The 27056-nt window shown below is 42.7% G+C and overlaps 1 protein-coding gene and 2 pseudogenes across 1 annotated transcript in view; 2 read left to right on the top strand and 1 right to left on the bottom strand.

The window, feature by feature from the left end:
• Window positions 1-27056, top strand: part of LOC146634638 (protein NLRC3-like) — a 272849-nt gene that overhangs the window by 24884 nt on the left and 220909 nt on the right. The window lies entirely within an intron of this gene.
• On the bottom strand, window positions 13399-17553 carry LOC146634644 (neuroligin-2-like; annotated as a pseudogene).
• On the top strand, window positions 17571-18814 carry LOC146634643 (uncharacterized; annotated as a pseudogene).

The following is a 27056-nucleotide window of genomic DNA, read 5'->3' as shown; positions in this document are numbered from 1 at the left end:
TTGGACTTCAAATATGTCCATTTCTTTAACACTTCACCTTTAAAAGTGAAGCCTTGTGGTTCCTGGAAGGAAAAACACGACTTTTTCAAGTCTTTGTCCTGTTTTTATGAGAAATGTACGACTTTAATGTGAAATATTCAGAGTTTTTTCTCTTGTTGTGTTTGTTTGAAGCTGCTTCCTGTTGGCTTCAGCTGTTTGGAGTTTCCATTTTCTAAACTTCTACATTCTGAACCTTCTTCAGCTCTGAACAGATGATGAAACACTGAATGATTTCAAGCTCACACTTTGTCTAATAAACTTACATCTTTCATTCTTTATACAGATTGGAGAGCTGTGGTTTGTCAGAGATCAGCTGTGATTATCTGGCAGCAGCACTGAAGTCCAACCCCTCCCATCTGAGACAGCTGGAGCTGAGCCTGAACAACAAGCTGCAGGATTCAGGAGTGAAGCATCTGTGTGGTTTCCTGGAGAGTCCAGGATGTGGACTTGAAACTCTGAGGTCAGTCAACATGTTTTAGTTGTGCTGAGATGAATATGATGTGAAAGTTGTGCTGACACTAAACTGCAGACATCAGGCTGATATTATACTGATCCACACTGAGGATCTTCATGGTAAAGTCTGTTTTCTTCTTCTCTGGTTTAGTCCATTGACTGCAGCAGAACAATGTTCACATTTCAAACAGTGAGACTCAACGTATGGCCCGCGGCCCACACGCGGCCTGCCCACCTTCCCTGATTCAGAGAGAGGGGACCCTGATTAACTGTGTAGTGTTCTTCCTCACAGTTCTAAGTATCAGACACAACAATGAATAATCCACAGCTGACTGTCTTTAGCAGGTCAAAGGTCACGGCACACAGCAGACAGTGGGAAATATTATAAGTCTGATCATTTATCAGCACATATCCATATGTATAAAAACAAAGCTGACACTGTGAGACTTGATCAGAGGTGTGATCATCACAGCAGAGGCCTTTGTGTCAAAGTCACTGAGGATCAAACAGAAACACATGAAGCAGATTTTCCTGTTCTGGCTTTTTATAGCAGATAACCTTCAAAATATTCTGCAGTCCATCAAAAACTGAAGCAAACCATGAATCAACATGTGAACATGAGCTGATGCTGCTGAAGTGAAGCAAAGTTACAGAGGTTTGATTACAGACACAGCTGAGAGTTTGTAATCTGTCATCATTTTAAAAGGTTTACATTTCTTCAGTATATCCACATTTGCAGCTGGTACCTCAACCTCCACTTGTCCAACACAACTGCTGTCCACTGCCTCCATGACATTGTGATTTTGCTGTTGGTCTTCTGTCAGATCTTCATCAATCACTTCTGCACGGGGCACACCTTCAGACTCTGCAGCTGCATAACAAAAGCCTGTAAGATAAAATTAGACATAAGGTAAATGTACACCAATATTCCAATGACAGGTGTGTGATTCATCTGGAAGTTATGTGCGGATTAGTGTACAGTGATAGCAATTTAGTATGTTTTTAGAGGGGGGGGGGTTGTTTACCTCCGATGGGTGCTCTTTTTCGCTTCCGTTGCGTACGCCTTGAGTGCCGGTCCGAGTCTGATACAGGTATGTCGTCATGCCCCATGTGCAGTGTTGGTGCCCAGTCTGGATTTGTTACATCCATTTCATATGCTGGTTTGCCTGCAATAATGCCAAATCATAAGCTACTCAGTCGACATGATGTGGTTCTGCAGCATCACACATTAGCATGTTTTATCTCATTATCTATGACCTCAGCACGTTGAAAATAACACTAAAAGCCTTTCAAGAGTGATATGAATTAATTTAGAACTCACCGGAAAGAAAATGCCGTGAGCAAACCAACAAAAAGCTGGGGATTGCAGAGAACTCGATATCCCCTCGTCTCACTGCTGCAATCCAAGCCTGACGTCTTTGTTTAGTAATATCGGATACATGGGATCCCTCACGTTGCCTCCAGGATGGAAAACGATGAAAAGAGAGCCCGTTATCCAGCTTCTTGCCTTCACGATCGTGTGATCTAACGTTGCAACCGACAACACAACACGTACGATCCATAGCTGAAATGGTATCCTTTGGCTGGCCTACTGTCATGGCGGAAGGGGGCATGGCCCATCTCCCGTGACATCACGCTCCAAAGCCCTATAGGTGGGAAAATGTACCATGTCGACCAATCAAAAATGATATGGAAACATGACATTTGGTTGTTTAGCAAAAGGGGGAAGTTTTAGGAGTGACCGGCAAGAGAGAGCGAGTGAGCGAAAGAGAGAGAGAGTTTTGATACGTGAGAGATTTGTGACGTTTACCGTGTTTGGTCTCAAGTTAGTTTGTTGTCTTGTGTATTTAGTGTGTAGCTGTTGTTTTGTTTTGTGTGTCAGTTCTACTAGTGATCGTCACAGTTGCTGCCTTAAAGCCAACAAAGGCAGATTGCAGTGTAAACGCTGAGTGACACACCTGCTGTCAGACCTGCAGGTTTATCCCTGTGCTGTTCTCATATGTGTTAGAGTGACACAAACTATTGTTTGACACCTGATTGTTCTGTAAATAGTTTGAAATGATTATATGAAAAACGTCTGAGCCTTGGCTGCATTTTTTGGTAAATAGTACCATATAACTTTGTTGTTTGCAAAACGTGTGCGTATTTTTAAAAGTGTACAATCTCTATTTGCATTTCAAGTTATGAAGATGATTCGTTAAACATGTGTGTGGTTTTTACAGTCAAAATATCACTTTCTACTTGTATTTTAAATTTTGTCTGAATTTAGATAAATTGTGCTGATACAGTTGGTCAAAATGAGAAAATAACAGATTGGCAAGATAAACTGTTTTTAAAGGTAAAATATAGAGGCCACATCAAAAGTAGTCAAGAAGGGTTAAAGGCTAAAAGCAAAGTTGTCACCAAGTACTGTTTATATTTGTGTGTATTGCTGCAGCTTTTTTGAGTATTAATTTGGTGCCTTTGTGTGAAATAATGGTATTGTGAGTGATCCATATAGTCACAAAGAATAGCCACTTGTTTCTGTGCTACCAAAGTTCCCCGGCTTTCATTCAAAATGTGTTTATCGTCAGCACCTGCACATTAAACTACTTAAACATTATAAATGTCTTCAAGCTCACACTGAGGCCTGTGGGGTACTATCAGCCACTGAGACAGTACACACATTTATATGTGTTTGTATATGAATATTTCATACTTTAAGACTGCCTGTTTATTTAAGGGAGATGAACAAAATACATTGGAATTGTACAAAATAATATCATGGATGATAAATTAAATAGATTTTAAGTAGATGCTTGTGCATTCTTAAAGTCTTATATGTTGAACTGAACTATGTGATCTGTTCAAAGCCTTAATCTTAATTTGAAGTGAAATGTGCATTTTGAGTTTATACACTATGTATATAAGGCGACCGTTTCCTTTTGCAGTATTTTTGTGTGGTGTACTTTTCTATGTCTTAACAAAAGGGGAACAAAGGTGTTTAAGTTCACCTAGGATGATGTGTTTTAATTTTCACATGGTCTTGCTTGAATTTGACCCTGACAAAGGCGTATGAACTCTGTCAGCTGTTTGGAGTTTCCATTTTCTAAACTTCTACATTCTGAACCTTCTTCAGCTCTGAACAGATGATGAAACACTGAATGATTTCAAGCTCACACTTTGTCTAATAAACTTACATCTTTCATTCTTTATACAGATTGAGTCGGTGTGGTTTGTCAGAGATCAGCTGTGATTATCTGGCAGCAGCACTGAAGTCCAACCCCTCCCATCTGAGAGAGCTGGACCTGAGCTGGAACAACAAGCTGCAGGATTCAGGAGTGAAGCATCTGTGTGGTTTCCTGGAGAGTCCAGGATGTGGACTTGAAACTCTGAGGTCAGTCAGCATGTTTTAGTTGTGCTGAGATGAATATGATGTGAAAGTTGTGCTGACACTAAACTGCAGACATCAGGCTGATATTATACTGATCCACACTGAGGATCTTCATGGTAAAGTCTGTTTTCTTCTTCTCTGGTTTAGTCCATTGACTGCAGCAGGACAATGTTCACATTTCAAACCTTCAAAGAAGAAGAAAAATCCTCCACTGGATAATTCACTGTGAAACTCTCCAACTCTTCATTCCACCTTAAAGTCTGTCTGACACTGAAATCCAAAGCAAAATGTGCGTTTGCTTTACAGACAGCAGTCCAACACAAACATACACACATCATCCAAAACACAGTCCAACATCCAAATCTCCTCCACTGCCAGCATGAATGATGGGAAAGAGAAGGAGGAACACTCTGACATTCAGGGTTAGAATGAGTTTCATGAAGCAGACTGTGAAGATCAAAGCTGCATTAGAAAGCTTACATGAATGAATGAGTGGACAGAAGTGGACAGAGATCATCTGAAGCACTTCAAAGGCTTTAAATCAGCACATTTCTCTTTATTCTTTATCAACTCTGTTAGTTTCTCTCAGTTTTCTGTGGAATGAAGCTAACAGCAGGCTAATAAGATGCTGACCAATAGGTTTCTATTAAAGGTTGTAATTTGTATATGAAAAAGTGCTTTGGCTCAGCAGGGATCAGCTTACAGGTAGAATACAGCTGCTGGATGGGATTAGCATGTCATAGCTATCTACCAAACTGCTAACTGGGGGATTTCAGGCCATCTATGGATCATTTTTGCTAACTGTTTATTCAGCTTAGGCTCACAGGGCTGCAGCCTGTGCCCTAGCTGTCATAGGGCAAGAGGCGTGGTCCACCTGCACAGGTGAGCAGTCCATCACAGGGCCAACAGAGAGAGACAGAGAAGCACTCTCTCACATCCACACCTACAGCCAATTTAGAAGCACCAATGAACCTAAGCAGCATTTCATTGGACTGTGGGAGAACATCCAACCTCCACAGAAAGGCCAACAAGCTTCAACCTACAACCTTCTTGCTTTAAGGCACTAGTGCGAACCACTTTTCCCCATTTCAGCCCAAATCCTGCATCTTCCTGTTTCTGACTCCAGGCCAGCTCCACTAACACTTTCTCATCAGACACTGCCACCTAGTGGAGGAAGTCTTAGTCCCATTTGAAGCTTCAGATTACAGTTAGTTCCTTTACAAAGAGGTGGAGGTGGTGGGGCCACAGCACCATCATCACTGAGTGCCATAGGACACTTAACCTTTGTTTCCATATGCTGGGAACTTCCTGTTGTTCCAAGGAGGACTGGAAAATGTGTGAAAATCTCCCAGTCAGTTCCTCACAGCACACTTCAATCATTTCCCTCCCACAGCATCAGGACCAGGGCTTTTTCTCTCTTTGGTCCCACTAAGAGATTTCCACACAAACACCTCATCAGTGGGACTCTCAGAGCTACCAGCCCTTTGCTACAATCACAAAGCTCTTCATTGAAATCAATGATATCAAAGCTGGAATCCAATGAGTCCAAGTCTTCTGCTGATTCAGCATCACATTCATCTTTGCTCCTTGTCCTGCATCCCCACCATGGACTTCATTCCTTTCCAAGCCAGCCTTGAGTGTCCTTTATTCAGCTCATCCTCTGCTTTACTTTTACACCTGATTTTAGCTGCTTTATCTCTCTTTCAACAAGTTTCTGTGCCTCAATCTTTTTCTTCTCTCCCTCATAACAAGACAGCTTCTTCTGCCTGAGAACATGTTGGAGTGATTTACTAATCCAGGGCTGCTTATTGGGGAAAATACTTCCTGTTTCCAAAGTAATCCCCATTTTTCCCAGAAAGAAATGTAAGTAGAAATCGATGATCTAAGTGAGAACATGAGCCTTTAAAAAGTCCCAGTGGGTGCAGTCAAAGCAGTCCCTCAGTCCCAGTATAGAGTCTTTGGTCCAGACTGGAACAACTGTGTGCCCAGTTTGAGCTCTCTTCAGTGCTGTGACCTGACAGACCCAGAGGGGCCATCACATCACATTTAGAAGCTCCCCTAATGGAGCCACAACACATGTCCAACACTTAGTCTGTCTTGTTGGACCAACTGGAAGAAATGATTCAAGGACTTAGTCACAGAACAAAGATTCAAATCTCCAAAATCCAACTGGCTGCATCAGGACATATAGTCTGAAACTCTGCACAGTTTCCTGTTTGAAGCTGCTTCCTGTTGGCTTCAGCTGTTTGGAGTTTCCATTTTCTAAACTTCTACATTCTGAACCTTCTTCAGCTCTGAACAGATGATGAAACACTGAATGATTTCAAGCTCACACTTTTTCTAATAAACTTACATCTTTCATTCTTTATACAGATTGAGTCTCTGTGGTTTGTCAAAGATCAGCTGTGATTATCTGGCAGCAGCACTGAAGTCCAACCCCTCCCATCTGAGACAGCTGGACCTGAGAGGAAACAACCTGAAGGATCCAGATGTGAAGCAGCTGTCTGATCTTCAGCAGAGTCCAGACTACAGACTGAAGTCTCTGCTGTAAGTAGAGTGATGGAGTGAGTGGGTGGTGCTGTCAGCAGTATTGTACTAAACACAGTCAGTATGAAACAAAGATCCAGTGTTTCCTGTAAAGCTGCAGCTTCTCAGTGAAGCTGTGAGAGGAGAATGGTGACAGGCTTCAGGATTGGACACAAACACTTCCTGTTTCTGACCTTTATGGTCACCATAGTAACGGCTGACACGCTCTGATCAAACACTGTCAACAGCCAATCAGCTCTCTGAACAAAGCAGCACGCAGACCAATGACTGCATTCATTTCCAAGTTTAAAGCAGTGAAGAACACAGTCTGTAGGTGAGGAAGAATTTAGTGAGAGCAGATGTTTGGATGGAATTCCTCCAGTTAACAGCTGGAACCGTCCATCTGGATTGTTGGGCTTGTTGTTGGGGTTCCTACAGAGCTCAGAGTGGACACACCAAGGTTCTTCTAATGAATGAAAGTCCAAACTCAAACTAGGAGGGAAAAACATTTTCATCAACTTCAATAAAAATCCAAAGATTAGAAAAAGTGAAGCAACAATGAGTCCTAGTACAGTCCCAGCACTGAAGTCCCTGCTGCTCTTTATACTGGATGTGCTGCATCACTGACTGACAGCTGATGAAGAGTCTCTGGAAACACTCGTTTATCTCCTCTGCTCTTCCTTCTTCTCTCTGCAGGTGGAGCTGGTGATGGTAAACAGGACGGTGTGTGTGCTGAGAGAGGAGGAGCTGTGTCCTGATGATCCAGAGAGGTTGAAGCAGCAGCAGCTTGTGTGTAGAGACGCTCTGACTGGGCCATGTTACTGGGAGGTGGAGAGGAGAGCTTCATCCAGCAGTGACTGACAGAGGAATGAGAAGAAGTGCAGATGACTGTCAGTGCTGCAGAGTGAACTGCTCTGAGAACAGCTCCACTGTCAGACACAATGTAGAGTCCAGCATCATCCCTGTGTGTCCCTCTGGATCTGACAGAGGATCATCAGTGTATCTGGACTGCTCTGCTGCTGCTCTGTCCTTCTACAGTCTCTGCACAGTCTCTGTCTGACTCTGGCTTCAGACCCTCCTGGATCAAACTCACCTGGAAAGACTTTCAAACATCACTCAATAGATTTGAATACAGAATATATTTGATATATACTGTAGATGTACTGTAGAGTTGCAGTTTGTCACTTGTAAATACAGTCTGTGAGCAGCTGTGAGCTGAAAGATCTTTCTAGAAACAGGAAATGTTTTCACTCTTCTGTTGCTTTTTCATATATTTCCACAACATTAATATTGATCCCACCTGTCTCACTTGTTTCATGCTTTTATACATAATAACAGGACACGTGTGATCTGAGCGCTGCTGTGGTTGCTGTGCTGCACGTCTTCATTTAGATAACAGAGACATCTAGTGGTTCAGAGGGAGAACTGCAGGAGGTGGAGCTGTGTTTTAGCATGGAAAACTTTTTATCTTTTAGGCGCAGATACAAATATGACAAGTATCAGTGTGAGATACAAAAGGTCACATCAGTCAGCAGAGGGAACAGTGATCACACAGCAATGTAAGAATAGAAACATAACAGTGAATCTGGACATGTATACAGATGGAAGCAAACAAACAGGATGTAACACTACATTAAAGCCACAAATGGGAAGAAAACAAACACAAAGGAAAATATATTTGATCTCAGGAATCCAAATCAGATGCTTTAGAGCAGGGGTCGGCAACCCTGGGCACGCGTGTCACAGCTGGCAAGCGAAGGGTTAACTGATGGCACGACCACAGCTGGACTGGCCATCGGGCATACTGATGGTGATTTTTCGTTTTTCTGGGCCAATGATGTTTTTTTATGATTTTTTTTTTTTGTAACGGTATAAACGATGGAAGGTGGTGGATTGGCCGGATGCTGGTCGATGTGTAGAAATAACTCAGTTGTTTGGTGGTGGCTATGGCGGAGCTTCCACAGAGACAGCAGGTGGATGAGGGAAAGGGGAGGCAGGAGGAGCAGAGACCCGAGGCGGCCGCCGGTCCGAGTGTTGGCCCCCTTGAACTTTCCCACATTTTGTCACATTACAGCACAAACATGAATCAGTTTTATTGGAATTCCACGTGAAAGACCAACACAAAGTGGAACGGAAATCATACATGATTCCAAACATTTTTTACAAATAAATAACTGCAAAGTGGGGTGTGCGTAATTATTCTGTCATGGAAAAACACACTGCCATCAACTGTTTTGTTTTTGTCAAAATCACTGTAATATAATCACTGTACCTTTATATACATGTGACTTATATTAATGCTGCTGCCCTCTTGTGGCTAAAGTGTAATTATGTTCTTGTTATTAGGGAAAACATTTGAGAGTAACATGACAAATGAGTCAGCACTTTGGCTTCAGCTTAAGAAATCCTCATTTTTATGTCATCAGTTATAGTTGCATGTATTCATTATCATAAGTTAACCTTTAATATTGATGTCTTAAATTGATTTTACTTAAACTAGCAATAATTTTATGGTTGCATTAAATAAATGCATCACTAATGAATGAACTATTTCAGTAATTAATTTAAAAAATCTACATAATCAATTAAAGATATATATTAATAATGAATTATCCATTAATTTCATTTAAAATTAGACCTAAAACTCCCCCTTTTGACACATCTTCATGTGTCAAACAAAACCACAACTAGAAAATTAAAAGAAAAAGGTTCATCAGATCATTTCTCAGAAAACCTCAGCGATTCTCCTCTCGAGTATATTTGCTCCGGGCCTGCAAACCTGTGTTTAAATAATAAAATCAGTTTAATTATCATGTTCGATCTTTTCAGCTCCTGGCTCCACCCAGAGCCTGCATCCCCAGAACGACCTAGAAACAAAACCTGTATATTAGCATCAACTTCACATTTAAACTCAGTTCCCCCCCTGTCCTTCCCTCACTGTGATCCACTCTGTGCTATAAGAAACTAAACTTAAAACACAACAGTTATCAGTCATGTGCTTCATACAAAATGTGCGTATGTTTTAGTTTCACGTTGATCCTCTGAGTGTCATGGTACTTCTTTTAATCTGACTTTATCAAATCGAACCAAAATAGGTTTGCTGTCTTTACTTTGCTCGTTTCCCTCCAGCACCACCTCGTATCACCTGCCCTTTCCCTTGGACCAGTGTTTGTTGTTCCATAACTGGATTTGGAATGTGACAAGTCCACCAATCCCCTATATAACTCCTACATTTGGCTTTGGTTCTGTTTTCCTTCTATAAAATGTCATTGACTTCTACAGTGGCCTGCTTTGGTTAATGGTAACATCAGTAATATCAAACATTTTCTCCCCTTCAGCATTTGGCATTTTCCCAACAATATAATGTGACACCATCATCTAAACCCAGTCAATAAAACAACATTTTCTTAAAGCAAACATCAGCAACCCAAAATTAGCCGCCCAAGGGTGGAGTCTGCAGCTCCACTCTCATGTGAACCTTTCGGTCTCCCTCTCTCTCTTGTGCTCCTGCCAAAAGCAAAGCAAAGCATCCACCTTTTTCTTACCGGCGTCGTGAATTGTTTGTCAACATCTACTCATCCTAACGCTGGTCCAGTCTTTGTCACGGCTGCACAGCAGACAAGTGGAGCCTCACGCGCAAAGCATCAGAGTCTCCACCCTCATCAATATGAGCTCATTTATTTGTTCTTTCTTTTGTTTTTAGAAAAAGAGTTCTTTATGATCTTGGACTGGATTGACTCGCTGCAATCCTTTAGACAGGAACTCGCAGGTTCCCACAGGTGACCTTTTCCTCAGCCCATTGTAATCTGGAAAAGCTCACCTTATATTTGCTCTCACAACAATGTTTTACAGCGCTGTTAATTCAATCTTGCAGGCCTGCTTAGAACAAAGAAGGAGGAAAAGAGAGCTGATTATTAGCTCATCAGAGCACAAAACATCATCACCAAAGGGGGCGACACCTGACAGTTTTCTCTAAGTGCACTGTTACAGAAATAATGAGCCGCTCCTCGACATGTCCATGTTTAGTAAAACTCCCTCTATTGAAATAAGAAAACAAGCCAAAGCTAACTGACAGAATGAACCCATCACTAAAACAACGACCCCAAAAATCTTCATCACAGAAAAGTTTTGCTTACTAATCCAACAATATGTTGTGGGAATTAGAACTTTCCGGGCCATAAAGCTTTTGCCCGACTCTTGGCTTAACTAATACTGACATAGTCTGAAATCAGACTTAAAGTCACTCCCTCTGTTCATTTAGGATAAATGTATCTATATCTGATTTAGGCTAAGTGCCTTTTGTTTAGATGAACTGCTGGACTTCCAGACCAGCAGGTTTAGGGAAGTCTTTATGGGGTCACACTCTGACCCCCCCCACCACACACACACACACACGCACGCACACACGCACACACACACACACACACACACACACACACGCACGCACAAGCAAGGTACTCTTTGTTTGTATGTAGACGTCATATGTTAATGAACGTCATATGTATATTCATGTAACCTCAATAAAAGAGCAGTGTTACGGGGGAGCGGACGAGAGCAACTGGGGTGAAGCGAAGGAACGGCGTTTGTCCGGTTCTCTCCCGTGCACGGGAAACATAAAGAACTTTGCCTACTCGTGTCTTGCTTTGCTATGTAATTAAATTGTCCTTAACGTTCCAACGAATAGGTTTATGCTACAAACCTATCACTGAGGTTAACTACACAACCCCTCGCCACCTCCTTATACACAGGAGTGAGTACAAAAGGGTTCGTACGGACGCATCAGCCGGCCGCCCTTCTGCTCGACACTGTTAGCTGAAAGATGATCGGATCATCCTCTGTCCTGTATTTAAGGCTGAGAGTCTTTGTCCAGTCTCTTTTCCACAGCTACTGTCCACAGCACTGATCCACCTGCAGCACAGCCCCACTCAGTTGTTTTATGATTTACATTGTGCACGTTTCCCTTCCAGTGAGCTTACAAAACCTCTGACAGGAGAAGTCAGGCATGTGTTTCCCCCACCTCCCCTTTTAGGCAGTAATAAAATAGAAAACAAACAATCAAACAGGCTAAAGCTAGAGCACAAGCAAAGACAGCACCGGTGACTAAGTTCTCCCATACTGGACGTACGCTACCACGTGGGCTCAAACAGCAGCACGTCAGCTCAGTTTACATACTGTTGACATCTTCATCAGAGGGTCAGCAGGGAGCGCTGCTGAGCTGCAGTCGTCTCCACCAGAGTGACGGAGCAGGAATCACAAACAGCACAAACCCACCGTGTTGTTTCCACCCTGTTCAGGAGATCTGAGCCCCCATCCCTTTTTTTCATGTTGCAGCTCTGCACTGCAGGCCCTGAACGCCTCCCGGTTACCCTCAGTGTGCTTAGAGTTTAATTTACAACCGACGAGCTCACAGATCATCTGCAGGCAGGTGAACGAACCCTTAATGTGAGGATAATAGCAGAGCTGAACTGAGGTCAGAAATAGTCAGGAACGGTGTCGACACAGTGAAGTCAGCTGTTTGGGAATTTGTCTGATTATCAGTTTGGGGGGGGGTCGGTGTTAAATAACAAAGGCGGTGTAGGATGGAGAGAGGAGGAGGGAGGGAGCAGTGATGATATGAAGTCAGAATACACATGTGGCAGACATAAGGGGGTCAGACAGGAGCAGCATCAGTCTCTGCTCTGTTTTGTTAATAACGTAGAAAAATAATTTTGTACAATCAAGCTACATCGACGGACGCTTTACCTCACGTACCCTAAAATGAAAAAGTAGTGACAGTAAGACGGAGGCTGCACATGACACCATGACTGAGTTCACAGCTGTTGCTTTGATTCTAACGTTTAAGACTTTTGGCATCGACTCCGTTTTAATAAATGAGTGCTGGGAGGCGTCGTTTGACTTCAGGAGCTCCTGCAATGCTCCTGCGATGCTCCTGCGATGCTCCTGCGATGCTCCTGCGATGCTCCTGCGATGCTCTTACTCTGCGGGAGAAAACCAAAAACCAAAAGTAGCAAACATGGAGCGATATGACTCGTTTAGATTTTGGGAAACATGCATCGACAGGTACAGTGTCCTGTTCCCCGCGTCTTTAAAAATAATTCATGCATAGATCCCCCACTGAGAAAACCCTTTTATATACTTTCTCCTTTGTACACATTTTATATAGAACTATATATAATATCATTTCTCTATATCTATATTTTCAGAAAAATTCTTTCCACACAATAAAAAACAACAATTTAACAAATGCTTCAAACAAAACAACAAAAAGAGAGAAGATGGAAGAAAGAAAATCACGACTGAGGCCAGTTTGGCACTTTGTCATGAGAACATGACAGAACTCTGTTAGTTGACGGTAAATAGCGAAACTCTATTTTTCTTTCTTTTCTTCTCCCTCGATGAGAAATGAAACACAGCAGTACTTACTTGGCACCTAAAAATGCTGGTCGAATGAAAGATATCAGTGTTTTCATGGTTATATGTTTAGTGTACGCCTCCCGCCTCCAGACTGCTCAGCAGATCGGGAATTTTTAGAGAAGAGCAGGAGGGAGGCGTGTCAAATGAGAGGAAGAGAGCAGTAATAAAACACGGATGTAGAAAAGAGAAGCATAATGTGCACATAACACACAGGAGATGGAAAAAGAGATGACGCCAACGTAAAAAAGAGAAAACAGCGAGGAGCGAGAGAGCATTCGTCCCTTTGACAAATGTTGGAGGTCTTGAGCCTGGAAACAGCAGACCGTCTTTGAAAACAGTATCTTTGAAAGATCTGAGTCACCCACCCCAAACTGCTCATCTGCTGCTGGACACTTCAGTTGCACCTCCACATGCCACCAGTGGAGGGAGCTGCCAAGTTTCACAGCACATGACGCAGCAGGTGTAGTTGCTTTTGGAGAAAGAAGAGAATAAGAGGACAGAACGAAGGCCCACGTCTAGAGGCCTCCCTTCCAGAGCGGTAGCAGAGCCAGTGTTCCTGGTCCCTAGGTGGCGCTGTGTCGGGCCTGTCCCTACTATACCCTGGTGGTGGAGTGGGGGTGGGGCAGGGTGTTGTTGTGGCCGGTGGAGGGGAATGTGTTGAAGGCGTGAAGAGGCTGCATGCTGGTGATGGTGCTGGGGATCACGGTGATGGTCTATGGCGTCATCAGCGGCACGTTGTCGGGGGCGCGGCGCAGCGCCAGGGTGTAGTCGGGAGGGCAGGCGGGCCGCAGGATGTCGTGGGGTCGCAGGGGCTCCATGTCGTGGTGAGCGTCGTGCTCCCAGTCCTTCATCTGCAGGGACATGATCTCCTCCTCCTGGCTGTGAGCCAGGTCGTTGGCGGGGCCGCCCCGCTGAGGGGACAGCCGGTGCCGGCGCATCTCGTGCTGCTTGTCACGCTTGTAGTAAAGGGCGGCGAAGGCCAGGATGTTGAGGAAGAAGAGCGACGCTCCAACTGCAACTGTCACGCTCAGTTCGGTGGAGTAGTCGCGGGTGTGTCTGGGAAAGAGGTCCTGGGGCGGGCGCTCTGAGCCCTCGGGCTCAGGATCTGATGGGAAGGTAGGGTAAGGATGACGAGTGGTTCGAGGAACGTTGTTTCTGGGCCTCATGGTGCCGGGGTCACGGCCTGCGGGGGAGCGCGTAGTGGTGGGAAAGAGCACGTCGTGCAGGCTGTGAAGATGAGGGACTAATTCCAGCCAAAAGGCCACTTTGTTAGCTCTGTAGTTGTCTCTGACACGAGGTTTCAAACCGATGTGAAGGTACTGCTTGTCCTTCCAGTTGAACTTGGTCCAGATGACCTCCTCGAAGCGGTTGGGCTTGGTATGAATGAACTCGGTGTCCTGAGGGACGGGCAGGTTGGGGTCCCTGGTGGAGCATAAAGGTTAAACGTTTCAGTTCAAAGTTATATTCAGTCTCCATTATAAGTAACATGTGGCATCAATACACTGAATACAGACAGGAGGCCCATTCTCTGTGCAACCTTTAAACTATCTAAGACCAACCGGCTGCTCTGGGATCTGGATGCTTTTGGTGAACCAGTATGTTCAATTCTTCAAAGCCACACGGGAATTAAACTAGCAACCCAGATTCAAGTATTCAAGATGACTAGAAGGCTATCAGTGAACATACAGTAACGTGTACAGTTTACACTACTGTGACATGAGGCCTACCCAGTCTTTGCGAAGTTAGTCCAGTAAGTCATGACCACAGCGCTCAGCATCACATCGTTCTTGGAGAAGTTGCACGGGAGCAGGTCCGTGGCACCGATCATCGGTACGCCGAACACGTAAGGTATCTCATCTCCGTGCGCGGCGTCGGCACTCGGGCCGCGTCTCGGTTTGGCAGTGGTGGTAGAACGTGTAAAAGTAAACTGGGGACTGAAACTCAGCATGGAGTTTGGCAGTGGCCACAGCTGGTGCCACCCACTGGTGGTCCGTAAACAGGGCCAACAGAGTCTTCCGCCGCATGTCGCCGTTGTCCCTGTCCGCCCAGTCTGTGTACATGAACTTAATGGTCTCCCTCAGGATGTCTTTGCCTGGTGAAGAAGCACAGGAGGGGACAAAAGGAGGGGGAAGAAAGATAAAAGTGAAAACTGCTAAGAGTAAAGTAACAGCAGTGCAAGACATTTTTTAAGAGATCGGTCTGATCAACAGATATGAAACCAAAGCAAATGTTGGTGAGATGAACCAAGAGCCAGGAAGCGAGTGAGAAATCTAGACAGGAAAAAAAGTCTTTCAGATAACAGAAGGAGTGACAGGCAGCAGAGAGGAAGCATGACTGCATTATCCAAACATGTCTGTACTGTGACTGTGGTCCGGCTGTGAGGGGTTCGCAGGCCGATCTGTCAGAAACACCGACACTGAGATTGGGAGCCCACTACCTGGGGGATGATAGCATTACTGCCCACAGAGCCTCAAAGGTTAAGGCGCAGACACGCCGTGATGTGGATGAGTGGCTCTCTTTAGCACGCTTGTCTTGTTTGATGCACTTCACTGGGCTCACATGTTACTGATTCCATTCTTTACTCGTATGTTTTAAACGCTTAAAGCACTTTCACAGGTTTTGATATTCTTTTGAAAATTCATGTGAACTCAAGCTGTCAGAATTGTAATGTAAGCTTTGATAATTGTCCACATTTGTCATTTTGACGATTATCCGTTTATTTTAATGAATACAGCAAACAGAAAAAAACGAACAAATCAACAAACGCGGCTCCTAATGAGACAAAACCTGATGATGCTGCAAAATGCAGTTAAGTGAGAGGAGGCTGTAAAATGGAATAACTGAAAAAGTGGCAGTGTACAGAGGTGGCGTCCTCACCCTCTGGGTAGCCGTAGAGGTTGTCAACAAAGCTGGAGATGGTGTAGTCGAACGCCGCAGCTGAGATGCCGTCGTTGTCCTCACTGTCGTCCACAAACTTCAGCCCCTCTCCCTGGTTCACTCCTATCAGGATGTCATAGTTTAGGAGCTCCCCCTGGTGGAGCAAATAAGGAAGAACATGCTGAGTGCTGGAACAGAGCCTGTGTGCATCACAAGTCTACAACAGGAAGTGCAGCTGAAGCACAGCTTTGTGAATTGGCAGCATTTCATTTCCCAGTAAACAAAATAAAGATTAGCTGTTGCCATGAAATTCCTACTATAAACTGTAAATACTGCAATATATGCAGGGTTCATACACATTTTTAGGGTCAAATTCAAGCACTTTTTAAGCACATTCAAGGTCAATTTTCAAGCTTTTCCAGCACATTACCAAAAAAGAAGCATGTTTCACTTTGCATCACCTCAGTAAGACCTTGTAAAAATTTAAACAAATCATCTGAGGTCGATTTAAATGTCTTTTGTTCCCCTTTTGTTAAAAGAGCAGCACACAAAAATACAGAAAAAGGAAACGGTTGCCTTACATGCATATAGTGTACAAACTCAAAAAAACACATTCCTCTTAAAAATGTGCAAATGTGAACAAATCAACTTGTTAGAGATCTTCATCTCCACTGTAAATAAACAACAAGCCAGAGAACAAGAAAACTGCACCAAACACCACAAACACCAACAAATTAATGTCTTCTCATCAGACATTGAAGCTTCTTTCCTGTGTGACATAAAAAATAAGAGACAGATGTTTGTTTGTTTTTTAACTAGTTAAGCACCCACGTTCAGTCATCCACCCATTCACGCACACATTCACACACTGGTGATGTAGCTACAGCCACCCTGGGGCGCCACCAGGCCCTCTGACCACCACCAGTAGGCAACGGGTGAAGTGTCTTGCCGGGTGAAGTGTCTTGCCCAAGGACACAACGACCGAGACTGTCCAAGCCGGGGCTCGATTACAAGGCGAACTCCTAACTCTTGAGCCACGATCGCCCAGTGGGGACATGGGGACATTTCAATTTCCAGCAGGAAGCTCCCCCTTTTTGTTAAACCCTTTAGATCAGGGGTCGGCAACCTGCGGCTCTTTAGTCCTTATAGTGCGGCTCCGCGTGGTTTGTGAAAATAAATTAGCTGAAGTGTATTTTATTTATGTTAGTTCTTTTTTTAACTTGTAGTTCTAAATTGGAAGATTATTGTGATTTTGCAATATACAAATAAAATTATATTTTGTTATTTTTTCATCGCTCAAAATAAGTGTCACACTCGCGGAAGCCGGTGTACCCGGCGAAACGCCGTGCATTTATCGAGCCTTTCAACCCCAGATAGGCCAATTATGGCTCTTTGGCTCTTTGGGTCTTAAAGGTTGCTGACCCTTGCTTTAGATGAACAGAGTTTTTTAATTAAATACATAATCTTTAATAAATGTTCTCTTTTATAAAAAGTAGGATAATTAAAAAAACTTTTATTATACCTCTATTGAGTAGAAAAAAAACTCGTGTTTTCTGTCGTCTGTTATATAATATTAGTGATGTTTGTGACAATTAATTTCTTAATCGGCTGGACTAACCAATAGTCCACAACCAGGAAACACTGAAATTTTAAGTTAAGTTTGAAAACAGTTTAAAAAAAAATACCCCATTCCAAAATGTCTTGTGACAATCTCATTGGCTTAGGGAGTGATGATGTCATAGATCTTAAGAATCTTAAGTCCTTTGATGTTTTTCCTTAAGTAGGGGTGAGAAACAGCAAGTTTTAGTTCGTTTCAGCAGCATCTGTGTTTGCAGCCTACAAAACGTTCACCACAAGCTCTTCAAAGTCATCGTATAGAAACTCCAACATGTTTCCAAGAAAAAAACAACCAATTCAAAAAGATTACGCCGCCTCTCCTTCCTGGCGTGGCCGGCCAATTTCCCCAAATGGCGTCTCATCCTTCCAAAGGGCGTTAGAGGAGAGTAGGAAGGAAAACTACCTTCTCCAGAAAAAAATGCAACAAATTGAAGAAGACAAACTTCAACTGGAGGACAAATGTAGACGAATGGAAGCCCAAAATAAAGAGCTGGAAGACAGACAACAGCGCCAGCCGGACATAAAAATTATTAATGAGGGCTGGGGAATCAAATTTGCTCAGACCCGAGAGCAGATTGTGCACCTCATTAAAGAAAACAGGCAAAAGAGTGCAGAACTAAAAGAAATGACCAACCAGCTCCAAGACAAGAAAACGATGACTGATAAGATACAACGGGATCTCCAATACATGGACCGAAAAAATCGGCTCCTCCAAAGACAGCTCCATGAAGCTGTGGAAGAAAAGAAAGAATTCCTCCAACAGAAGGAAGAGCAGGACAAAAAGCAACGAGACATGCAGCACGAACTGAAGAGCATGCAGGAAAAATACCGCATGCTGAAAGAAAGCCTGGATGAAACACTGCGCCAAAATAAAGACCTTCTTCAACAGAAAGAGCAACAGCAAGAAAGACTGAAAGAAGGAAAACGTATCGTCCAGGACTTTGAGTCTAAAAATCTAAAACTGCAAGAGTTTTGTAATCAGCTGGAGGACAAAGCAACTAAAGTGGAAGAAGAAAAGGACAAACTGGAGATACGCTGCTCACAGATGCAGAGAAGGATCGATCAGATAGCGAGAAACAACTCCGAGCTCGTTAAGGGGATTTTGGTGGAATTCAATAACTTGAAGTGTGAAAACACTCAAATGCAGGCGCAAAAACAACAAGAAGACAAAATACATGAAGACCTGCAGCTCACGCTCCAAGAAATCCAGAAAAGAAACGAGCAGTTAGAAGACAAGCACAAAGAGGTCCAACAGAGAAATGCAGACATGCACAAGGACAAGCTGATACAGGAGGCAACATCCAAACAACTCAAAGACAAGCTTGAAGAACAACAAGCAACATTGGAAGAGGTGGAACAAAGATGTGAGAAACTTGAAGAACAAAACGCAGAAACCATCGATGAGCTGAGAAATCTCATCCTGGAGAAAAAAGCGCTCGTGGAAAAGTGCATGAAAAAAAAGAAAAAATGGTTCCACTTGTTCCGGAGGAGAGACGCTACTGCTTCCTCACCTGATGTAGCCTCGTCTTGCTCCACCTCTGTTAACCCCCCCAACCAGTCCCGGCCGTTGACTGCCCCCTCCTGAGCCTGGTTCTGCCGGAGGTTCCTGCCCGTTTAAAGGCAGTTTTTCCTCCCCACTGTCGCCAACTGCTTGCTCAGAGGGGATTGTTGGGCTTTTCTCTCCTCTGCCTTGTTTCTTCATTTACTTGTTTAACTTTTTTCATTATTACTTCATTTTACCTTGTTTCTTCATTTACTTGCTTGTTTAACTTTTTTCAACTTATCTAAATAATAAACCAATTAAATTTATCCTTTGAGTATTTTTCATCTCATCTTTACAGAATCTTTCCAAAACATTTTCAAACATTCAGATCTGTCTTTTATTTTCTTCTTGAAGCCTCATAAATGGTGAACTAAAAACCCGGAACATGGTTTGAAACATAGTTTCAGCTGAAACTGGCATAACATGCTGTGTGTGTGTGTGTGTGTGTGTGTGTGTGTGTGTGTGTGTGTGTGTGTGTGTGTGTGTGTGTGTCAGGATATCACTAGTTAGGTCATCATGTTTAGACTCATTCACTCCAAAATTATTTAGGCCAAATCTTTAAAACAGTGTCATTTCATACACATTTTCAATTCACTTCAATCGCACAAATGCAGAAATAATTATTTGCAGTATCTTATTTATTATGAGAATGTCATGCCTGATCATTTGTACCTACACCACCAAAAATGGGGGCAAAAGGGAGGAGATCATGTTTAATCGGTTATAAGAAAAGGTCAGAAATATAAGTGCCGACATGAGCAGTGTCCACAGAAACCTCTGACTCTCAGCTCAAAGCTCATATAAACCATTTCTACAACCAGCAAACAAACAAAGACACCGAACAGTTAAAAGAGCAGTGACGTCACCACGAATCTGTGGTCAGGTAATATCCATGTTTTGATTGATGATTTTCTGGAGTTAAATGTGAACCGAAGCATATTTTGGGTGTTATATGCTATTAAATACTTTTTAATTTATTTAAAATAAATTAAAAATACTTTTTAATTTATTTAAAAGTATTTAATAGCATATAACACCCAAAACATGCTGGGTGTGGAAATAAGAAAATCAAAATTTCCTCTGTTTGAGTCACAGTAACTTTGACATAGTAACATTTGCAGTAAGTCCTAAATGTTCACCTTTAAAATCCCTCCCTCTGTTCATTTTGCCCACATCATGTTTCAGTGGTTGGCCTCAGGTTCTTCAGCTTCCTGACAGTCTGAAGTCAGCTGACAGAGTTTCACCTGCTAAATACACAGAAAATCTTGTTAAAGCCGCACAGTTTGCCCAACAGTAATATTCCCATTAAGCCCTTTCTAAACACTTTATAACAATGTGTCATCACTAAATTATAAACTTCTTCTCCAGATCTGCACGACTGCACTTAGTCACAGACTTTATTTAATTGTCCTGCGGCTGCTATCATATATTTTACCAAACAGTTCTTCTCACACAGTCACAGATATATTTCTCTCAATGCAAACTTCACTCATGTCTCAGACAGGAAACTTGAGTTTTTCTTTTTTTTCTGTCCCCACTCATTCAACTAATTTGCATATTGAGTCACATCTCGAGAAGTTGCCCTGACAACAGAAATGCATATTCAAAACATTGCTGCATAATTCAATTATTATCATTTTATTTTTATTTCTACAGTCGTCACTTCTTTTGCTCAATCAGCTGGAAACCACTTCTAATTCACTATTTTAAATCTGCTTTAAGCTTCTAATCACTGGTTGGTCCTCCCAGTCTCTTTTTCCTTGTCACAACAGTCGCTCTATTGTCCTGCAACTTCCTGAGTTATTCCTCAGCTTCAGCCTTTAAGTGTGTTAAATCTACACCATTCAGCATTTATGTCATGTATTCACATTCATGAGTGTAAGCATGTCTTCATTGCGTGTATGTTGTGTGTTCATATTAATACTGAGTGTAAGCTGGTCTTTGTTGCCTCGATGTGTTTTTATAATCAGATTTAATTCCTGCATCTTTGCGCTGAACTGTGGATTCAAACTGTCTCACTTCTGATTCTCTCCAAAAATAATTTCACATGTGACAATTTCTACATGTGTGTTTTCTATTTTTCTATTCATTTATGTATTATTAGTTTATTTATTTCTTTATCTCTCTTACTTTTTTCTTTACCTTTCTGTTGCGATGCTCTGGATGTTTCTAAACCCACAAATTCAGCCTCAACGTTCAACCCAACTTTCCTATGCTGTCACTTTAACACGTCCAACCTTCACCTCTCACCGGTCCTCGTCCCCTCTTCTCTCAACTTCCTGTGTGGCCTCCCAAATCAAACACAGGCCCAAATCAGCTGTTTCTTCTTCTCTCTTCATTCTCTCTTCCTCTTTTCAGTCTTTTCTTGGCGCTTAACTCCCAGCATGGCAAATATGAACTCAGACAGTCCCATCCAGTGGTTTCACACAGTCATGTCACTGGTACACTTTCCAGCTTGTAATTCAGAGCGCATGTTTCCATCAACATACATGCTGCTGGACCCTTCAGTGTTTTAGGTCAGGTGCACTGTCTTTTTGCCTGCTGTTAATTCTTCAAGTCCACGGTGTTGTTCTGTCTGTCTTCTGTCTTCATCAGGAGATTAACTGTCCTTTAAGCTTCTTCTGAGGATAAGGACAGGATGAGAGGTGAAGCTGTGACATTTTAAACCAAAGCCTGTTTTCGTCCCAATTCTGTTAATCTATCATTTTTCTGCTGTATTCTTCCAGGAGGTTGAGCAAGTCCATGGGCACCTGTATTAACACACTAAGACATTTATTTCATATCATTTTCATTACTATTACTTTGCACTTTCATTCTCTAATTCCTCTGTTTTCATTTTGAAACGTCTCTCACAAGCTCACAAGCTATATTCAGACTTCCTGCTTCACTTCCTGCCAGACACACACTGCGATTGGTTTATAAAGGCCTCTCTTATTAAAATACATAAAACAATCTATCCAGAAAATAAGCACTAAGAATATATATTTATCTTGTAACATTGTTTAAGTTAATGAACAATTGTGTTGAAAACTGAGATTACAATATCAATCAAGATAATTATAATGATGGTTTTTGCTGTAATTAAACAGTCATGTGGAAATGTGGCAACCACAGAACTTTAGAGGCCTTTTGTTCAATTATGTGTGGACTGTTTCTTTAGTCTCATATACAAATTGTTCTCAGCGTCTATGAGACTGATGAAATATCCATGTGTGCTGAAAGAGACTGTGCTGGTCTGACGCCCTCAACCGAGGTATTGTGGGTAATGAAAGAGCAGATAGGTTGGCTAAAGCAGCTGTTAAAAAAGTAGACATAGATGTGCAGATACCATTGTTGAAATCTGAGGGAAAAGAATAGTTTGGACACAAAGTAAGAACTTCTGGAGAATGGCATGGGATAATGGAACAAAAGGGAGACATGGGGTACAAAACACAATAGAAGTTAAGAGGAGTAGTGGGTTAAATAGGCAGCAGGAGAATACAAACAGGTCACTGCTTTCTGAATGGTTCTCTTTTTATGATGGGGAAACATCCGACTGGGTTATGTGATGGTGTAATGCTATGGAGACGGTTGAACGTGTGGTTATTAGTTGCAGGAAGTATAGAAGTCAAAGGAGAGTGTTGAGGGTGGGAACTGGTGGTGAAATAAAACTTACGTTTGAAAAAGTGGTTAATCAGTTAAGTCCTGATGAGGTGAAAGGAGTGGTTTTTCATTTTTGAGAAATACTGATGTCATCAAGAGGATCTGAGGATCTGGAAGAGAAGTAAGAGTAAAAGCCAGGAGATGGCAGTAGTGCAACATCTTTGGATGCAAGCTGCTGTTAAAAATGACAGAAGAAGAAGTTTGCTTGATCGTTCCTCAGCTCGTCTGTGTGAAGCTGAGTGTAAAGAGGCTCCTGCTGTCAGAGAAACACTCTGACTGTTTCTGGATGGGCCTGGGTCCCCTTTCCCTGGCGGGTCGCGGAGTATGTGGGTGCCTACTGGGGTCAGCGGGGGAGCTGGCCCCAGGGAAGGGTTACCTGCCCCTCCCTTCCTTCCCTCCCCATCTCCAGCTGCCTCCCTCTTCCCGCTCCACCACAACCACCCACACATGCAGGGCCTTGGAGTAGGGGTATGTCACCAGGGTGCAGAGGAGGCTACCCCCCCCCCCCCCCCCTCTGTCCCCTTCTGGCTGCCTCTGCCTCAATTTTATCCCACAACTTAGACATTCACATTACTCACACTCTCATTACACATACATATAGGATCTTGGGGGTGGGCACGATACACGGAGTCCAAATTACCATCAGGGTGTACACCTCACCCCTGGCGTCGTTGCCCACCTCTCAATTTTAAATACACGTAGACATTGAGGGCTAGCAGGAGGGACTATGCGCTTACCTGCTGCTCTCTGGCAGGTAGCTCCATGCCCTCCTGGGTTTTAAATGCACCTTAGAACACACATGCATCAACACTACAATGAGTGGGTGGAGGGAGGTTTGGAGTCTTCTCTCACCCCCGTTCTCTGCGGCCTGCTGGAGCCGGGGGGGCTAGGAGGAGTTGGCCGTCCGACTGCGGTCTGGAGTGTGGGGCCTCCCTGCTGCTGCGGAGTCGGGGTGGTCTGCCTCTCCCCACCAGAGGTGTGGACTCGAGTCACATGACTTGGACTCGAGTCAGACTCGAGTCATTAATTTTATGACTTTAGACTTGACTTGAAAAAATGTTCTAAGACTTGTGACTTGACTTGGACTTTTACACCAATGACTTGGGACTTGAATTGGACTTGAACCGGTTTACTTGAAAAGACTTGATATTTTACCCCAAATATAAAATTTAACATGCATATTATATAGAGATTGAAAATGTGACGTCATTCACGGGTAGAACCGCAAAGGATTCTGGGAACTCGTGGCAAGCGGTACTAGCGCACGCAGGCTTTCAATTAAAATCAGTTACACAGCGATAAAAAGAAGCTGTTGTATCATTAACTGCAATAGCCGGTCGCATGACAGCCACGGGAAGCCGACGGGTAAAGAGATCGGTTGTTATCGGATTACGTCGTTGAAGAGAAATTGTTCGAGCCATGTTTCCGAAGTAACAAAGACGCGACTGGATTGCAGCCATTCTAAGACCAAATATAACGTCCCAGAACACTCCAGCTCACAGGTTAGTCTGCTCCAAGCATTTACACAAAGGTCAGTCTGCTGTTGTAGTTAATGCGTCATTTTCATAACATAATTGGTGATATAGGTTACAAGCAAGTCTGGCGCTGAACAGAAATTGTCGCGCTATGCTCCTTTATTTATTGTGCATAAATAGTGAATTGTCCTGACACAATATTGCGTTTCGCTTCTGTTATTATGGTACATTGACAAAAACATATACTTTTATTCACAGGATAAAACAGGTTTTTTGTATCACTAATTGCCCAGTATGATTACAGCATACAATATTATTGTCACTGCTTGAAGAAAATAAGAACAACCCTAGGTTTCTCTTCAGCACTGTAGCCAGGCTGACAAAAAGTCAGAGCTCTTTTGAGCCAACCATCCCTTTAACGTTAACTAGTAATGACTTCATGAACTTCTTCACAAATAAAATTTTTATCATTAGAGAAAAAATTACCAATAATCATCCCACAGATGTAATATTATCTACAGCTACTCTTAGTACCATTGATATTAAGTTAGACTCTTTTTCTCCAATTGATCTTTCTGAGTTAACTTCAATAATTACTTCCTCCAAACCATCAACGTGTCTTTTAGACCCCATTCCTACAAAACTGCTCAAAGAAGTCCTGCCATTAATTAATTCTTCGATCTTAAATATGATCAACCTATCTCTAATAATCGGCTATGTACCACAGGCCTTCAAGCTGGCTGTAGTTAAACCTTTACTCAAAAAGCCATCTCTAGACCCAGCAGTCTTAGCTAATTATAGGCCAATCTCCAACCTTCCTTTCATATCAAAAATCCTTGAAAGAGTAGTTGTCAAACAGCTAACAGATCATCTGCAGAGGAATGGTTTATTTGAAGAGTTTCAGTCAGGTTTCAGAGCTCAGCACAGCACAGAAACAGCTTTAGTGAAGGTTACAAATGATCTTCTTATGGCCTCTGACAGTGGACTCATCTCTGTGCTTGTCCTGCTAGACCTCAGTGCAGCGTTCGATACTGTTGATCATAATATCCTATTAGAGCGATTAGAACATGCTGTAGGTATTACAAGTACTGCGCTGCAGTGGTTTGTATCATATCTATCTAATAGACTCCAATTTGTGCATGTAAATGGAGAGTCCTCTTCACACACTGAGGTTAATTATGGAGTTCCACAGGGTTCAGTGCTAGGACCAATTCTGTTTACATTATACATGCTTCCCTTAGGCAGTATCATTAGAAAACATAGCATACATTTTCACTGCTATGCAGATGACACCCAGCTCTATCTGTCCATGAAGCCAGATAACACACACCAATTAGTTAAACTGCAGGAATGTCTTAAAGACATAAAGACCTGGATGGCCGCTAACTTTCTGCTTCTTAATTCAGATAAAACTGAGGTTATTGTACTCGGCCCTGAAAATCTTAGAAATATGGTATCTAATCAGATTCTTACTCTGGATGGCATTACCTTGGCCTCCAGTAACGCGGTGAGGAACCTTGGAGTCATTTTTGACCAGGACATGTCCTTCAACGCACATATTAAACAAATATGTAAGACTGCTTTCTTCCATTTGCGCAACATCTCTAAAATTAGAAATATCCTGTCTCAGAGTGACGCTGAAAAACTAGTTCATGCATTTATTACTTCCAGGCTGGACTACTGTAATTCATTATTATCAGGATGTCCAAAAAACTCACTGAAAAGCCTTCAGCTAATCCAAAATGCTGCAGCAAGAGTCCTGACAGGGACTAGAAAGAGAGAGCATATTTCTCCTGTTTTGGCTTCCCTTCATTGGCTTCCTGTTAAATCCAGAATTGAATTCAAAATCCTGCTCCTCACATACAAGGTCTTAAATAATCAGGCCCCATCTTATCTTAATGACCTTGTAGTACCATATCACCCTATTAGAGCGCTCCGCTCTCGCTCTGCAGGCCTACTTGTTGTTCCTAGAGTATTTAAAAGTAGAATGGGAGGGAGAGCCTTCAGTTTTCAGGCCCCTCTTCTGTGGAACCAGCTTCCAGTTTGGATTCGGGAGACAGACACTATCTCTACTTTTAAGATTAGGCTTAAAACTTTCCTTTTTTCTAAAGCATATAGTTAGGGCTGGACCAGGTGACCCTGAATCCTCCCTTTGTTATGCTGCAATAGATGTAGGCTGCCGGGGGATTCCCATGATGCATTGAGTTTTTCCTTTCCAGTCACCTTTCTCACTCACTATGTATTAATAGACCTCTCTGCATTGAATCATATCTGTTATTAACCTCTGTCTCTCTTCCACAGCATGTCTTTATCCTGTCTTCCTTCTCTCACCCCAACCGGTCGCAGCAGATGGCCGCCCCTCCCTGAGCCTGGTTCTGCCGGAGGTTTCTTCCTGTTAAAAGGGAGTTTTTCCTTCCCACTGTCGCCAAAGTGCTTGCTCATAGGGGGTCATATGATTGTTGGGTTTTTCTCTGTATCTATGAAGCGCCTTGAGGCGACTTTTGTTGTGATTTGGCGCTATATAAATAAAATTGAATTGAATTGAATTGCTACATTTCTGTGATGGGTACCAGAAATTATTTCCACTGCTAATTAATTACCGTTGAGCTCAAAGGTCCTATTAATAAACGGTTAATGAATGTGTATTTATGACGACGATTTGTGAGACTGGTAAACTTATGATACGTACGATGGTCTTTCGTTCTACACGGTGCATTTCAAGGTCCTGCACCCATCCGTCGGTAAACTGTACCTGGGCTTGTTGCAGTGACCTGAAGTTACTAAACTTCATGAGTGTATGCACTCACTCCAAGAACCGTATGATTATAAATATGCATATAAATATGCTACAATGAGATAGCTGACTTCATCTAACTAGCAAATGTTGTCCAGGCTACGTTGGTGATACAGTTTTTTTTAATGTGTATGATATTTTTGTCATGCGATTTTAAAGCTGGTCCTACAACCGCATCCAAGAATAACATGCAGCTTATCTCAGAACTGTCGGTGAAAATTATTCTTGGAGCTAAGTTTAATTGAGCTGCATTTTAAAGAGGTGCAATTTCACAATTTGTGTATATTTTCTAAGTTCACTATT

Source organism: Diplotaxodon limnothrissa, linkage group LG3, assembly GCF_057381915.1.
Source record: "Diplotaxodon limnothrissa isolate DT_005_m linkage group LG3, D_limnothrissa_male_GT1.1, whole genome shotgun sequence".
Lineage (NCBI taxonomy): Eukaryota > Metazoa > Chordata > Actinopteri > Cichliformes > Cichlidae > Diplotaxodon > Diplotaxodon limnothrissa.
This window is presented reverse-complemented; position numbering and strand designations above follow the sequence as displayed.